Genomic DNA, 17,587 nt, shown 5'->3' with positions numbered 1-17,587 from the left:
TTACATTAATTCATTTAATCCCAGCACGCCGTACACGGTGCTAATACCACTATTTCACTCACAAGAAACCTGCAGCTCAAAGGTTAAGTGATTTAATCAAAGCCACACAACCACCTCAGTGCGGAAGACACATCCAGTCCTAGCTCCTGCTCCCTCCCTTCCCCTCCAACATCTCTCCTCATAAAACCAGGCCTGTCTCTACTAGAAACCGTTCTCTCATCTGTGGGGCCCACATCCTGGGAGTGACTGCACGGTAAGTCCCGGAGCCACAGTGACGGAGACGTAGGGGAATTCTGCTCACCTGGACTTACTTGCTATCTTGAGGCCTAAAACAACGTACAGGTACATGAATATAGGCTGACAGCCCAACAGGTTTTATGCTGTTATTACAAGACAACATTAAGATACAGATCCAGGACCTCGTAGCAAACACGGCTTTTAAAATAATCACCGAGGGTAACTCTGTAGTTACCTCCTGGTTTGCCTGTAACGCCTACAACATTCTCGCTGGGAGCTGTGGTTTAAAGACCGCATTGCAGCCCCTAGCAAATGTTTAAAAAAAAAAAATACAGGCAGACCTCCCCAAGCATATGCTTAGTTTCAAGAGAATGAGATTTGCTAAAAAGAAAAAAAAAATAAAAGAAAACCCCTACGTTTTATTTACATGATGCTATGTTAATGTTTACAGTAAATTCGTATTGTCTTCTTCCAAGTTTCTTTTTTGACTGTGATGAGAGGGGAAAGGAAGCAAAAAGTAATGTTCATGAACAGGAACATTAAGAAATTTGCAATATACGAAATTCATAATAACGCTGCCAATGCTGTGACTGCTATGGGTCAATGTGTCTTTGCCTACACCGTTCTGCTACTGCAATGACAGGTTAACACTGCAGTGATATTGGTGCCAGTGGGAGGACATAATCAGCAAGAGAATTTGCTATCTCAGCTTTATTCACCAGAGCTTTGCCATGTAAAAAAACAACTCAATAAATATAAATTTTAACTGGGGGGGGGCAAAGCCCGCTACTTCACTTATCTCCCCTCCTCTTTTGGAGAAGAGAGCTGAAATCCCTATGGAAATGCTGAATGGTGTATGCTCTGCAAGCGAAGAACAAAGAGATAAAGTGTACCTACAGCAGAAAGGAGTTAAAAACCTCCCTAGACAAACACACTTTAGTTTTTCATAAACCACACCACAAAACTTAGGGCATGCCTCAACACATGCCAAAGCTCAGGAATTAGTCTTCTGAAAACCCACATTTCTTAAAGGTACAGCACGTCCTGCTGCGCCAGCAGAGGAGGGGCAAGGTGGCAGGGAAGGAGGAGATGCAAGTATCAGGAAAAAAATAAAAGGAGCAGAGGGGGAAATGAAGTTGCAAACCTTATGGCTCATCAATCCCTTTGCTACAATATCCACATAAAGCTCCTTTAGCATCATAAAACAAAGAATAAAGAGAATAAAGAAAGTATGAAACCAAACAGGCACTATTTGCACTCTTCCCCCTCCATCCCACTGACTCTCTGTAACCTCTGGAGATAAAGGCACTCCCAAGGACAGCTTCTGCCTGTCGTTTATTGAGGCTGGTCACAAGACAGCCTTGGTTTTGCTAGTCCTATGCTTTATTTCTGCTCTCAACACAGCCAAGCTCTGATTTATAGGAGGGCACCGGGGCTTACTGGGCCATCTCCCCAACCTCTGAAATGCCTCCTGTGTACTCCTGTATCCTGTGACCAATAGTTCCCACATAACCACAGTTGCCTCCCTTTAGGCAGAGATTTCTGCCCTTCAACTGCATGTAGGATTCACACATAGGGTTTGTCTTTTATGCTGTGAAAAAGAAGAAATGCTCAAGACAGTATCACCTTCCTAAGCAAGCAGGTGACTCCTGTGAAGAGGGTCATTTCTGCAGCAACACCTGCAAGCACAGCCCGTCCTACAAAGCTTCAGACCCAACCTGCAGGCAGCCACAGCTGCTGCAGTTCCACTACCTGCCATGGAGATACACTGGCTTGCACCAAGCAAGAATAGCCGTAATGACTGCAACCTCCAGAGGATCAGGGCCAATTTCCTGGACATTCCCTTCCCAGTTATGCTCGGTGTGAGGCAGAGCAGCGTCAATGTGCCTAGGAGACTTTTTCAGAAGAAAGAGAGACCTGCATCTGAGCAAAGGCCCATCTGGACTGCAGCAACCATCCATGTCTAGTTTCTTTCCACAGCTTTCTGCTGGACAACATTTCTTATCTGTTCACTGACTGAGCCTCTCTCTCCCCACCTTGCTCCCTTCCTGCTTCTGCATCACCTGTTGCTCTTATGCTCCCGCTTCCTTTTTTGTCTTTCTTGGTTAGCTAATTCTTCTTCAGGCAAAGTTTTTAAACATAAAGGAAAGGGAAAGGAAAAAGGAGACCAAAGTGCTTGTATTAACACAGTGTTTGCAAACCACTCTTTGGCTGACTCTAAGGGAATCAAGTCTTCATCTTGCTTGCTTGAACTGTGAGCTCTTCTTTACCCTTTTTACCCAGTGTTTGTACTCTAGCTAGCAAAACAGGGCCCTGAGAATAAGTCCCCAGTCACCAGTCTAATCTGACACAGGTCATGAATCTAGCAATATCTTTAAGGAAACCTTTGCTCAAAGCATCCATGAAATCCTGTACTCTTTGCCAGCAGCAGTTTCTGGTTTACAGAGCATAACAATATAAGCAGTTCTTACAATACAGTAGATAGCTACATCTTTAATCCTTGTCCTTCAGGACATAGGAATTCGGAAAGAATTAGGATAGGAATAGGCCTGTTACACCTCCATCCAAAATATCAAGCTTTCCATCAAAGGGCAATTCCCCTAACTCACAGTATCATTCCTCGTTATCTCTTTATAGGTTCTGGGAATTGAAGATAGCGCAGTGATCTGAATGAGCATGATGGTTATGTTGGCGGAGGTGAGATCAATGCTCTGGATCACACGACCTGTGGCATTACCACCTTTTCTATCCACATCACCTCCAGGGAAGGAGGTGGGTTTCCGAGCACTGGATATGCCCGTTCCAGGTTTCACTGTTGCCCACGCACTAAATTCACAACCCACTGCAACCAGCATATGCTCCAATGCAAGCCCACAACTTTGCTGTTAAATGCAAGTCAAACCTATAACTGTGATTTAGAAAGTAAGGTCTCAACAGTTCTGATCAATAAGCAAATCAAACATTTAAAATACTTTGTGCCCTTATTACAAGATCATGAGATAGTGGAAAATTAATCTTACAAAGTAACTGAGCTCCTAACGCATATGACTTTTTTACTTCCTGAGCTCTATGTGAATTCTTCCCTAAATTGCCTATCTTGCATAATTTTAATTGGATCCCAGAACACGATGACCTTGATGCAGCAGCTACAGTATCCCAGTGCTGTCTTCTACAGTTATATATGGTACAGTGCCTTCCAAATCTGTAAACCCTGAGAGATCAGAATTGTGTGCTACAGTGCTATTTTTCTTATATCCAAACATTTCTGAATCAAGGTCTTCCAAGAAGGCTCTGATTGCCTTGGAAGGTCACCAAGATAAAGAACCCACTTCAGTAACTAGCTGAGTTTTTAATAAACTGCACTGGTGGCCAGCTGTTAGTTACGAGTGATATCCTGGCTTTAGTCTGAAAGCCAGGATATCGCTTGTGTGATATTCTCTGTCCATGAGAGTGTGAGCATGGCTGGAAACATGAACCATGCCTTGAGATTACTGCCACCTCCTGTGCATAAGTCAGGGAGGTCACTTCAGTACTAAGCAATGTAAGAGACACCTCTGCAAATTTGGGGGATCTTTGACTCTGGTGGTACTATGCTGCTGCTACTCAAACAGTACAATAGCTCTCTAGAACAAATCTGGTAGTCCTGTAGAAGTCACAAAAGCCTGGCCTTCAATACAAATTAATTCTTTCAGAAAATGTATCATTCTCCCTTGGCATCCCAAGAATATTTTTCTGAACAGAAAAATCACCAGAGAGATTTTAAAGATAATACAAAATTGCAACACCTAGCTGCGTAGTTGGACTCTATAGCGTTTAGTATGGTGGATCTTTCATCAGGAAGTTAAAAATGGGGACCTTTTGCCATCTTTTCATACACACATGCTGAGACAAGTCCCTGCAGACTGAGATACCAAGCAGTGGAAACAGCAAGGGTAAAAAAGGCCTTCATCACACAGATTAATTTACACTTGTACCTTTAAATGTCCATTTCACCATGCCAGCAGGTCCAGCACTACGACCTCCCAGTATGTTATCACATCAGTGTTTTTTCAGAATGCTCCAGGAAATAACATATCTCAAAGGGCAGAGTGCTAGAATTTTTCAGACTCCATGGCAAGGTTTGGAAATACTCCTTTTACTGTCACTCCAGCTCATTAGGCAGTCTCAATCTTCAATCAGACATCAACATGACATCACTGTTTGAATTATCACTTGGAAGAAATGCCTCATTATTGAGGAGGTAAGGCAAATTCCATTACATTTTTTTCCAGAAAACATTTTTTTTTCCACAAGGTAGCAACAACTAGATAACTAGTCAAAGTACTCTTCCCATCCTAAAGTTGGCATAAACACCAGCCTCCTCAAGCTACTGAGGGATGGGGTGGAAGAATCAAGGTGTCATTCAGAAGGTTCGTACATCTTCAGCAGCTTTGTGGTATCTTTTCTGTCTCTTTTCCTGATGAGTCCTGCTGCTCCAGCTTTCTTGTTCACCAGGCTTCCTTTAGTCACTTCAAACAACCTCTTCTCCAAACTCAGGCTATATTAGCTTTTCTTTACACAATAGTTCAAGTTCTCTAAACATATAGAGAACTAAAATTCCCTTTTTTTTTTTCCCCCCTCAGAAAACTGCTGGGACCACAAAGGTTTTAGGCTTCATGGCATCTGGAGCTGTAAGCCATCCAGGGTCTTTCAGGCTTGCTACTCTAGGGCCAGCAGTTTGAAAGCCCATGCAGACTGAGCTCCCCCACTCCAAAGCAGAAAGGTTGAAGGAGTTCTCTCCATCAAAGCTCCCAGACGCTCTGGCAGACTGCTGCAATCCTGCTACTAAAAGCCCTGGGCCATGTTTCTGGGATGCACAGGCTCCTTCATACAGAAAGCCATAGGCCATGAGGCCAGGTGGTCCTAGGCTTGCAGCCGCCACTTGCTTGAATGGCTTCCTGCAGAGCATACTTCATTTTGTGAATGTCACTGGAAGAAAATAAATAAACTGCAAACTTCTCATGAGCAGAGAAGCCTGGACTGCGGTCTGGCCACGCTAAAATCTCTATCTCCAGTCCTTTTAAGATACTTTCGTCTTTAAAAACAGGTTGGTACCAAACTTTACCAGCCTGACATTTTCACAGTGATTGCTGAGGGGAGAATCACAGGACAATGGACAAACCTCAGCCTAACAGAGAAACCGCAGCCTTTGCTCACCCTGACTCTTAAAAACTGACAAATCCATTTGTGTCAGCCTGGGGTTTTTTGTTGTTTTTTTTTTATTTCAAGCCCATCCAAGCCACGTGCCAGATTTCATCCTGATGATACCTGAAGGGCCAAAGAGCTGAGGTGATGAGAACGGCAGGGAGATGGCTGGCCTGGACCGGGCCTGTGGGTCCCCCTCAGCAGCACGGGGGCTGCTGTGGTGGTGCTGCGCACCCTCAGCCACGGATGTGTGGGGAAGAAGCCCTGAAAACAGACATCTAAAACACCAAAAAAAAATTTAACAGGCACCGTAACTTCTGTGAAGGCGTGCTCCCGGGCACGTTGCTTTTAACCAGATTTTAACTTTTTGACAAGGCCCCTCACGACGTGATACGGCCTCCTTTGGGCAGGATACACGTCACTGCCGCCTGCCCTTAAGAGACGATGCCCAGGAAGCGGTTTCATTACCGCTCGCCAGAGGCGATGGCTCGATCGCCCCCGCCGGCCGGGGCCGGCTCCCGCCCCTACCCCGACGGCGGGCGCAGGTCAGGGAGTGCCGCCGCCGCCGCGCCCCCTGCCGGCCGGGCGGCCGCACCGCCCTCGGGGGCGGCAACACAAAATGGCAGCTGAGCAGCTCACTGAGACCCGGCCGCCTGACTAACGGCCCCGTCACTGAAACTGCTTAACTCCCACAAACATTTATACATTGACCGCTGTTCCCTCATGTGTGGTATTCTAGGAAATATGTCCGTTTTTCGGTTTTACAGATGGCCTGAAAGGGGCAGTGGCAGCAGGGCAAACACGACAGGCAGGGCCCATCACTGGTCCCCTGCTCCCTCAGGCAGCTCCCAGGAGCAGCAGCATGTGACCCCTGTTTAGAGTGAGACAAAATTCTGAGGCGAGCCCCTGAGGGCTCCCGGTACCCTTTCTTGGTGGGAGATGCTTCCCCCAGGACACTCTGGTGTCCCAGGCAAGCGAATCAAACCTCCTGGCCTCACACTTTTCACTCTGTTCTCCCCAGCCCAGCATCGAATGGGGGGCAAATCAGCATCGGGTTAAGTGCTTCTTTTCTTGCTCCCTGTCTTTTGAGCCACAGTCACCACAAGTGGTGGTGGCGAGGTGGGTTGGTGCAGCAAGGTGCACAGGCAGCTTCAAACCAGCCAGGGCATCTGGACATTGCCAAGCGGCCGCAGGGGCTCCCCCCGCCATGCTCCGGGCACGCGCCTGAAGTATGGCCGTAGCACTGCGAGGCTTCCAGTTCTGCCGTTCATCTGCTTTTCAGCTGGACACGCATCCATAAAGCTGTGGCCCTGCTGTGATATTTTGGTGCTTGCAAAGTGTAGGGCACCAGTCAAAAGATAAGAGGGATGCAACCTTCCCCGCCCCCCCCCCCCCCCCCGACTCAGAAAGGTCAGATTTGGAATTAATTTCATTCTGTGTAATGTTTTGGCTTGGTTCATATTTATTCCAAGTGAGTTCACCCATTTCTACTGCAGAAATAAAAGGTCATGAAACCAGCAAATTCTCTCTCTCCTAAAAGGGGTGAATCCCTTCTAGGGAGTGAATCACCAGTGGAGTGTACTGAAAGAAAAGAAAATGCAAAGATATAATTGTGTGGTACTGTAATCACAGCTGGGTGCAATTACAAAATCCACAAGTGCACTTTGGATGCCATTTGCTTGCATCAATTTTTAAGCTGTCTGTTTAATTTGACTGATGAGAAGGGAGAAAAAGTAAAAACTTTTTACCTTTTTGGTAAAAAAATAAAAATAAAAAAGCCATCTTCCTTTCTGCAATATTTGGCTATGCAGTAGTAGAAGCCAGCACAAAGATTTGGCCAGACTAGAAGAAGGGAGGGGGACAGGGAAGGGAGAACTGAATCACTTTATACGTAAAGTAAATCTAAAACAATCCTGGCCCTCAGCTAATACTCTGCATGTTAAAAAGGAGTTATGTGCATGTCATGGTGTTAGTTTTATTAGTCACCTGTTTTAGAGACTGGCTCCCACAGAACTTTTGGATCCAGATTTGAATGCTGAAGAAGGAGAGTATGCAGAATTGAACTTTTGACTCAGACTGGCAAAACAGCTTTTTTTAATCTACGGTTTTGGTTCATTGACTCCATTTGCATTTCCTTGGTTTTAGTACAAGAATTTAGCGTGTCATATGAAACATAAATGCATCTAACCTTATTCTGCTGGAAAAAAACAGAAATTTTCACTGTTCATTTACTGCAGTGCACTGCTTGCTACCTATGCTTTCAACAGAAAATCTTCTTGGTTCAAATGTTTTGAAGCATTTTTTTTAAAAGGCAAAAGGCTTTCCAACTGGTTGGTACCCAGTACTGTTAAAAAAAAAAAAGTACAGAAGTCGTAATTTTTTTAAAGACTGAATCCTTAATACTGTGTAACAATTTTCCCCTATGAGAGGGCCAAAACCAAAGGCATCCAAAATTATTAGATACTTTGCTAAGTCCTAGTTAAGAGGTTTAATGAAAATGTGACTAGGACCCACTTGCATTTTTCTACATACTTTTCTTTACTACTTTATCAAGAAATGCTATCTAGTCTTCAACATCAGATGCTGAAACAGGCCCATTTCAGTTCAAAAGCAGAACACAAGTTCTAAAGAAATAAAAAATAACCTGTTTTCAAGCCCACATCATGCTTTTTTGTGCCTGGTGTATAATTTTAAGGCCCTATTTTGGTAATCTTCATTATTTAACATTTGGAAGATTATTCAAAACCTCAGTGAGGTGACCTCTCCTCCTTTGCTCAGCTCTGTGAAAGTTGTTTGGGTTGCATTTGTGTGGAATTGGGGAAAAAAGAAGAATGAAAGATACTATTTTCACCTTCCTTATAGCAAAATTAAATGCAATAAATATTAAGACTTCATCTGTTATACAGCTGATCGTTTTTTTACATACAATTAGATATTCAATAGATAGAATATTTATGCTTTTATCTACACTTTACTACTGTCTGTATTATAATGAGATAGTAAATAAGCAGCAGGAAACATTTGAAATAATTCCTTCCTTTTGATTAAATGCTCCACAACTGCTGTGAAGAGAGAGGAGATACAGTGACAGCAGCGTAGTGACCTGGGAGGTCAGAACTGGAAGGTGCAATTAGGACGCTCTTGTGATACAGTTTAGTCACTCTAGCTTGGCCTTTCCATTTTTTAAGCTCATTCAGCACTAGCTACTAGGAAATAGGGTAACGGACATTGGGAGTGGTATGTGTGAGGTATGCACAAGTAGAGATGCACAGGAAAATGCAGGTTGCCTTCTGTAGCTGCTGGAGAAAACCGGGCACATCCAGGGTGCACTTCATCGCATCCTATAAAGGATATTTAAAACTGGTCAGGTAAATAATGCTTGGGACATGCCTGTTCTCTCCACCAACTATAAGGAGAACATAATGTGGGGTAGTTCAGATATGGATATGGTATTCCAAGCTGCAGCTAACTGAAATTAGGTGAGATGAATGTCATCCTCAGTCTCTTACTGCCTGGTCAATCATGACACAAATGTAAATAACCTGGGATCCAACTAATTAATGTTTCACTTCCTCAAGTACATGGTCTGACCCTAGATGAAGAGACCTTTGGGAGATGTCTTTGGCTTACACACTCAGTTGGTATTTCAACTAGGGAGATATTAAATTAGGAGTATTTCTAGGAGAGTCTGCTGCTGACCAAAGGCATTGCAGGACTGTGAGAAAAGGGCAAAGCTTGCAGCCTTCGTGGGACTGCCTCAACAGAAAAGCAAATGGGATTTGCTGGTTAAGAGTGTTTCCTGGCTAGGAAACCAGCTGAGATTTTAGAGGAAGTGTTGAGCTGAGAGTAACAGCCACAGCAGCAGTGGACAAGGAGAATTAAACAATAAACAAAAATACAGTCAGGTTCTCCTCTTTGTATTGGAGGAGGAGAAAAAAGGGAGCAAACAGAGCTACAACTTAGCCAGGAACTTCTCATAATACTAATTATGAAAAGATTGAGTGCTTATCAGCTGTGACACAGTAAACACTGTTAACCTCCTTTATTATCTCAGCCCCCTCCTACTGACTTCCTTGTGAGCACAGCAAACACATTACCTTGCTCTGATTAGGCCCCTGCCATGCCAAGGCTTCTGTATGCGCTAGATTTGAAATTTGTGACATTTCCATGAAAGAATATGGAACTCTACAAATCCAGAAAGTAAAACCTATGTACAACCATTTACAAAGGCCATGGCCTGCAGATGTAAACTAACGGGGGCCTGAAACCTCCAACACGTGTTTTATATGGTCCCTGTTACAGTAGGAAGACTCCTCAAGACCTTTAAATTACATCATACCACAAAGAAGAGCAAATAATAAATCTAACAATGAAAATATGCACACTGTTGGAATATAAAATTTGAATACAATGCTGCACTTAAAACCATAAGCATCACTTAAAGTCTATTATATTGCCAACAAGTGAGATGTTACGACTTTTGCAATGCAAAACAACAAGTGCTTATAAAATGATGGGTTTGCAGCAGGCAGGCAGTGTTTTTTCATAAGGCATTGGTATTTCCAGCCAGCACACACTCTGTCAGGGTGCTGGTAAGTTGCTCAAGGCATAATGTCTAACAAAATGCCTCATGTGGTGGGAACTCTGATCTGACTGTCCATCATAGCAAGGCTACAGATTACAGGGTCATATATAAACATTTTACAGTGGGGTAGTTTGCCAATGCTCTGCCAGAAACAGGCAGCATGCACATGTCTCTCTGTTTACTCTGCGGGGCAGTTATTTACAATACCAAGAATAAAAAGTTTAGCAAAACAAAGATTGAAAAGTTCACTGTGAACACTCCAAGTATTTCAGTGAAGCATTAGAGTAGCTTTTAGTTCTGCTGGCAATAGCCGAATTCTCCTAGCAGCCGTATTTGGAGTTGCTGCTGGCAGAACTCGTGTTTGGTAACAGATTAGTTGGTAGCCTGCTAACTTAGTTAACAGCAGATGTGGGTATTTGTTTTAGAGAAGGTTGTAAAGTTCAGGAGCAGACATTTTCTGGGTATGCTTGAAATAAGGTGGGCAGAGGTAGCAGGGATTTCCTGGCTCAATTATACCCAGATTCTTCCCTCAACTTTTCCAGAGGAATCACTTATAAGGAGAAGAGTGACGCCCATACCCATACTCTTCATGACCTGAGACTAGCAAGTTCCTGTTGTACAATACCCCCTCTCTGCTACCGGTGCCACTAACTCACTTCTCAGGGAATCCAGGCAGGCAGTAGCTAACAACACCCTGGAGATCCTTGGGGGAAGAAGGTGCAGTGCAAGCGAAAACAGTTTCTCTCACTCTTAAACATGTGTGCCCAGTTTAAAGACCAAGCTATATTCCGCTGTAGGTCACAGCCTGGCACTGGGTTATGGTGAAAGCCCCGGTGGTAGCTGCAGATTATAGGGGACCATAATCTTGAGATGACACCTGCATCTTGAGATGACACCAAGTAACCACCGTAGCAAAAATCCAGCTACCACTGCAATGAAGTGGCATGGAATAGGCGTTCTCGTCACTTACAACTTGATACAAATTGCAAAGAAAGCATGCATTACCACCAAGTAAATGAAAACAGAAGCTTTCAAGAGCAACCTGTTTAGAAAAGGCCTCTTTGCTTAAAAAACATAGGAAAAAAAGAAGTTGAAGCCATGGTAGAGGTTAGATTCTGCAGCTTAGTGATAAAGTAAATAAATCTTTAAGAGAAAATAAGTCTTTTAATATGTCCAGAAAGGAAATTCTTTTGGAGGAGGAAACTAGCAACTGTTTTCTGTGAAAATTTCTAAATTGCTGTGAAAAAAATAGGAGCTACTACATGCAATGATAATGGTAAAAGAAAAACAAAACAACATCAACGAGATTAAGCACATTTACTTTCCTTTCACACAAATGCACACACACCCCCCCAAACTCGCTCTCCATTAATGACTAGCATTTACTGAAAGTGATTTCAAGAAATCTATAAAAATCTTCTCCCTCCTATAAACCTTGAATGTCAAATGCAGATCCAATTCTAGCAATGGCTATTAAGGAACTCTATAGTTGTGCCGAGCACCCCTGCAGAAATAGCTGCAGCTGTGTAAGATATTACTACCGCTCAGCTGTTCGGTGCTGCTTCTTGCCATACCCACGTATACATCAATCATATATAGGGCATCTGAGAATTCCTCATATGCTTCAAGTACACAGTCAGCTGGGGCGGCTTAATCTGCTTCTGCACCCGTTGTCTGACTGTGATCTTGGCGAACAGTAGCTGAACCCGCTCATTCAGCTCGAGGTTGCCATGATGGGTAACACCCGAACTTTTGCATCACCCATTCTGGCCCTCTACTTCACAGCTTTTCTTCCCCCAAGGACATAAAGCTATTTAGATGCCCCTCTCAGAGAGAAGAAATTCAAGCAATTTCCTATATTGCTTGCTCACAACCCTAGTTCATCCGTAAATAGATTCACAGCTGAAAGCCCATGCATACCATTTTTTAAGCTGCACTAAAGCTAGAGGGATGTAGACTGACATGAGCTGATGTTAAAAATCCCAAAGTACTGCACTGTTATTCAGATATTTTTCTATGGCAGAAAGTACAGTCGGTTCTGTGGGAAATTTTGAAAGAGAGCTGTTAACCCTAGTGAGTCCCACAAAACGAACTCTCCAGGCATATGAAATTGGAAACCTTTTCCAGTTGCAAACAGTGTTGCAGAAACACGTGCTTACCTGCTAAAGGGAGAAGAAAACAGGACTGAATAGCAAATAGGGAAGACTCTGCAGCAGGTTTCCGAGAGTCACATGAAAATTCTTGACAGGCGATACAATTTGGTTGAAAAAAGTCAGTCTCTTGCAAAAAAGGCAGCTCTGCAACAAAAGATGAACAAAAAGTAGTATTGCAAATATTGCTATTCTAGGAAGCGTTTGTCAAGAGTGCACTAATAAGCCCATACATGACACACACAGAAGCAAAATAAGTGCAATAATCAGTGCTCTTCCACCTCATCACCGACAGAATTAAACATTTCTTCTTGCACTTTTGTCTTTTCTGTTTTATTTTCTTTGTGGGGGGGAGCAACTCATTGACACCAACGCTAAGAGCTAGACCTATCACTAAAGAGGGTAGGAGATTTTCCACGAGCACACACAGTGCAAGTAGTTCTGCGTTCCAGCACTAAAGAGGTGACATAAAAAGGTTTGAAATATGCTGCAAGATCTGCAGCAATCACCTTTGGAGAGCAGCTGTCCGATACGGCCCAGAAAAATCTTATATGCATCATTTAGAAATACTGGAAATTCTTGCTTTAAAGCTTCAAATGATGGTCATAATATAGATCACTGCCTGTCCTGAGCTGGTCTTGAAGTGCCTCTCTGAGACTGCTATTAACACAATAAACAATCCCGGAGTGGGTATCTTGGTGCAGCACAGAATTTATACTGATGTGACTTACGATACAAACATCTTCATAATTTGAAGTTTTGTTTTGTTTTTAAATCACTGGTCAATAAATATAGAACGCTATTAGGGAAAAAAAAAGTTATATACACAAATACACACACAGAGAGAGCAGTATTCACACACGTCTGCATCCACATTCTGAGCATGGTTCTTCATGCCTTGCACTTTGCATAGTCATTAGTACCAGCTCTAACACACTGCTAAATCTAACTAAGAATACATAGACGTCCTTTTTGGCTCAGTTTATCCCGTGTACAAACTGCTCTTCCTTTTGTTTTGTGGCATTTCATACCCACTTTGCAAGGATGGAAATAACTGCATGTGTTTAAAAATACGTATTTTAAGGTTAATCTTTCCTGCATTTGAGAGAACTAAGTTATCCCCTTCTACTTCCACCTTTTGCCTGCTCTACAGGTGCGAGCTTCGTTCTGTTACGACTTATTTTAGTCAAACCCAGAGGTGTTAGTTTAAGTGACAGCGTTGTGCCAAGTCAGTGCATTTTGACTGCAATGCGTTAAGGAGCGCACTCACAAGCAGCCCAGCCAACAGCCTGCGGAATGGGAGAAACTGCCCGCCAACTCGTAGGCTACAGAGCCAGGAACTGGTATTTTGAGTACCTGGGGGCAAGGTAAGGAAAGCAACCTTTTCAGTGACACACATGCATCTGGGAGATGACACTCAAAGAAATTTGAAGTGACGGATGCACAGCAAAAACCCAAGATATGAGCATAGCACACTGGATACAAACATGATATACCCACAAAAACTCCCGGGGACACAGCGAGACATTGTGCTAGTATATGGAAAACTGCTCTAAGCAAAGCAAGCTGTATCTGAGTAGAGCTTTCTTGATATAGCTGGGTTTATATTAGGAGCATCTGCCAAAACTGCTACAGTGGTCAGGACATTGAGGTCTTCCAAAAGCTATGACCGACTGATCTCAGCTGGAAGTGGATACTATCAAAGTACATATCTAAAGTAATAGGCCCTGTCATGAATTTTGGCTTTTTTCCCCTCCCTGCTTAAAAGGCAAATTGGGGAAGATTCTTAACCTTCTAATTTAAAATATATGAGAAATCCCACTGATTTTAGGTGGATATTATGGACAGAAAGGGTAAAAATAGCTATTCGGTTCTCAAAAGATTAGATGCTTATGGGTATGAAAACAATGTTTTGCTTGGAGATCCTGCTTTGACATTTCTACGCTAGCAGATTAAAAAACAAATTCCTCCATTTTGTCTATAACCTGTGATAATTTGATTAGCTGGGATAATAAACCAACATCACAGTGTTATTCTGAAATAACCCCCTCAAATCCTGAAGAATAGAACTCCGCTGCCGTTTTTATTTAAACGATCAAAGCTCAGCTATTCCGTCAATGGCACGCATGAAGTATACATTTTTTTTTTTTAAACTTGTGAATTACATTTATCTTGCTTTCACCTAATATCCTGTATATCTTAAACTATTTATAGGTTCAGGGGACAGGGAAAAAGAGAATGCCTGAAAAAAACAACCCATGATGCTGTTGTACAGAAGTTCCAGGAGACTGTAATTAAGCATACTGCTCGCACCAGCTGAACAATCAGTATGTTATTTTGGCAGGCAAAGCCAATCAAGGATTCATATGGACTTCTGTTATCACGCATTGATACCATGCCTTAAAAACCAGGCCTTTCCCAGAGGCAGAACTTCAGAACTGCGTTTCAGTTTTCTCGGGCTCATACTACTTACCCGTCCCTCCACCTCGCTATAGGGAAAGCAGCAACGCAAGGCTCTGAGGGGAACAACAGCAAACGACCCAAAATACTTTTGCAGGCATAACCATCACGTCGTAGCTTTAGAGACCTCCTGACCAGCACGGAAAGAAACACTACTCCAGAGGTTTTTGGACCCCAAAGCTGCCACAAATCCAGATTTGGCTCAAACTGCTCTGAGCCGCAGTGTTATTTCCAGGTATATTCTGTACCTGAGGCAGAAGAGGATGAGCTGTGGTATGGCTGGTGATGCCGCTTAAAGAAACAGCTATTTTGAAATTTGTTCAAATCCGAAATGCTATTTCTGGCAGAGAAGCTAGTCGTCCAAATGCTAGAGAGTATTGAAAAAATACAGGCTAAAACACAGGATCATGCATCACAGGTGCATTATAACCAACACATTAATATACCTACCCTCCTTTTTGAAGTGACTGTACTTTAAAATTAACTTGTTTGTGAGTGCGGGTGAAATTCATTTCTCATTCAGCATGAACTTGCTCAGTGAAGGGAATGTCACTTCCTCCTCTGGACTGAAAACAAGAGCTACTGCAAATCAGTATTTCAGTGGAGCTAACACAGTTGCCCCACTTACACCTACTGCTCAGCCAGCTACGGCCAGAGAAATCAGTCACACGGACTCTAATTTTGGGTATTACTGTGTACGTCTCTCAATTCAGCCGCGAGCGGCCGGCAAATAAGCTCTATCATTTCAGTGACTGCAGTCTACAAAGGTGCAAGCCAAGAATCAACACACTGGCTGGAAAAGGCGATTGCCACAAACCCACAATCAGCCCGGCAGGCTGACGTGATCAAGGCCTATTGTGTGAAAACCCACAGCAGCAAAACTACAGAGCTTTTTCTATAGGAAGATTTTAATTTGGGGCTGCAATGACCGGGAAGAATATCGATGGCTGGAAATTGCAAAGGCTTGGTCACTACTTTCAGAGTTTTGCAAGCTCAGCTAAATCAACCAGAAGTGTGGAAAGCAGCGCATGGGAAGAATGAAGCGAAAAGACATCAATATAAAACGTAGTGCCTGTACTGTTGGCTTTATTCCTTGAGTTACATACGTCTAGATCTTCCTTTGGGCTGGGCTAAGCCTTATTTCAATCTATGAGGCAAGTGGCCTTTCCCTCCCTGGCCATTTAAGAAGCCAGTCTACAACTGGTCCCAACAAGCAAAACTGGGGTTCAGCCTACGCCCGGCTTCCCAAGCACCTTGGTTCACTCTTCTTTCAGACTTATGAAAGACTTGCAGGTATGAAATATTTTTTTCTTTTTTTTGCCAGAGAGAAAAAGATGGCAGTAAGCCTTCTGGACTTTATTTCCCTGGCCCTTCTCCTTTAAAAAAAAAAGTTTCACTTTAACAGAATTAAAACTCATACTATAAAATCGAATTCTAACTAAAGGATGAATTCTGATTAATTCTGGCTACAGAAATAGATAGGAAAGCCCCTGTTGACTTTCCCTGGGGCAACACTGTACCTCAGATATGATTGTTTCTAATGCTGACTTCTCGTAGCTGATTTTTTTTTGCTGACAGTGTTTCTATTGCATGTATCACTGAGTTTCTTTTCTGCTGCAATACTGACATTTAATCTGCTTTTAGATCTCTGAGGACATAAACTTACGAAGATAGAAATCTAAAGGCAATAATTTTCTCCTGAAAATCCTAGATGTTAGCCTTGGAAGTAGGATGAAAAAGTCATAGAAAGCTCTGTATTAAAATGTGTCAAATTTTACTCCACGGAGACAAAGAAAAAGTTAGCACATGTACCTAAACCAAGAACGAAATTTTAAGGGACTAATAACAGGATTAGCCTAATCTAAAAGCACCAGATCTCCCCTCTTATCTGACATTACTTTCTCCACACGCAAAACTCCTATTTAAAACCTCTCTCCACACTCAAAACTCCATTAATTCATATTTAAAACCTCTCTCATTCTTCATTTCCCACAAACCAAATCTTAAATGTGAGGACTGCTTGATGACACAGACAAGTGGCGCACAGATCACCACGAGCGTGCAGTAATTACTACCACTTCAAAAAAAAAACCAACCCCGACGTCAGTGCTTCTCAAATTCATAAACGTCTTTATGGACTGAGATTTTTAAATCTTTCTGCACTGCCCTGACTCTGCTTTAATGAAAATTAAAAAAAAAAATTCAACAATTTCAGCAGGAAAAGACAGGAAAAATCCTGTTCATAACGTGCATCATTTTAAGCTAAATTCATATTTGACATATTAGTGCCTTTGTTTTACAGGCTGCCCATTTACAGGTCTCACATGAAAGTCAACATCCCCCAGCAATTTCAATAGAACATTAAAGCTTCAGGTAACTCAGGAAGAAGAGTTCTTGGATGGGTGAACTCAGCATAACTAAACACTGGAAGTTCCCTTTGAACTTTCCACGGGCTTCTTCAGGACGAAACGGAAAGGTCTCTCCTTTGCTTTCATTAAAGCACCCAAACGCATTAATTTTTGAGGCAGCATTTGAAAGGCTTTGCTGGGAAAGGATGCAGTGAGTGTAAACAAGGGCATTTTGGAAGAATTTCGCTTGAGCGCCCGCTGGGTCTCTTTTGCTGGCTCAGTCACTTTTGGCAGCCCCACAGACAGGGGCTGTCAACTGCTTTACCCCTGTATTTGAAAATCGAGCAAATCCAGGCAGGATTTTTTGCACAGCAGCCTGGCACTACCTCTGCAGCAGCATTTCTTAAAAAAAAAAAAATAATTAAAAAAAATTAAATTAAAAAAAGAAATTCCCCTTCAGCTGCCTTTGCTTTTGACTAAAATGCAAACATTTCTTACTGGGCTCCCTCATTCTCAAGAACTGCGGGAGGTAGAAAACCAGAAAGGGAACATTTCCATTTGTCTTCCTATTTATAAGCAAGCCCTGCAGGGCGGGGAGGTCCTGCTCATGGCCGTCCGAGCCC

The sequence above is a fragment of the Phaethon aethereus genome, assembly GCF_964289735.1.
Source record: "Phaethon aethereus genome assembly, chromosome: 1".
Classification (NCBI taxonomy): Eukaryota; Metazoa; Chordata; class Aves; order Phaethontiformes; family Phaethontidae; genus Phaethon; species Phaethon aethereus.
Note: the sequence above shows the minus strand (reverse complement) of the source record.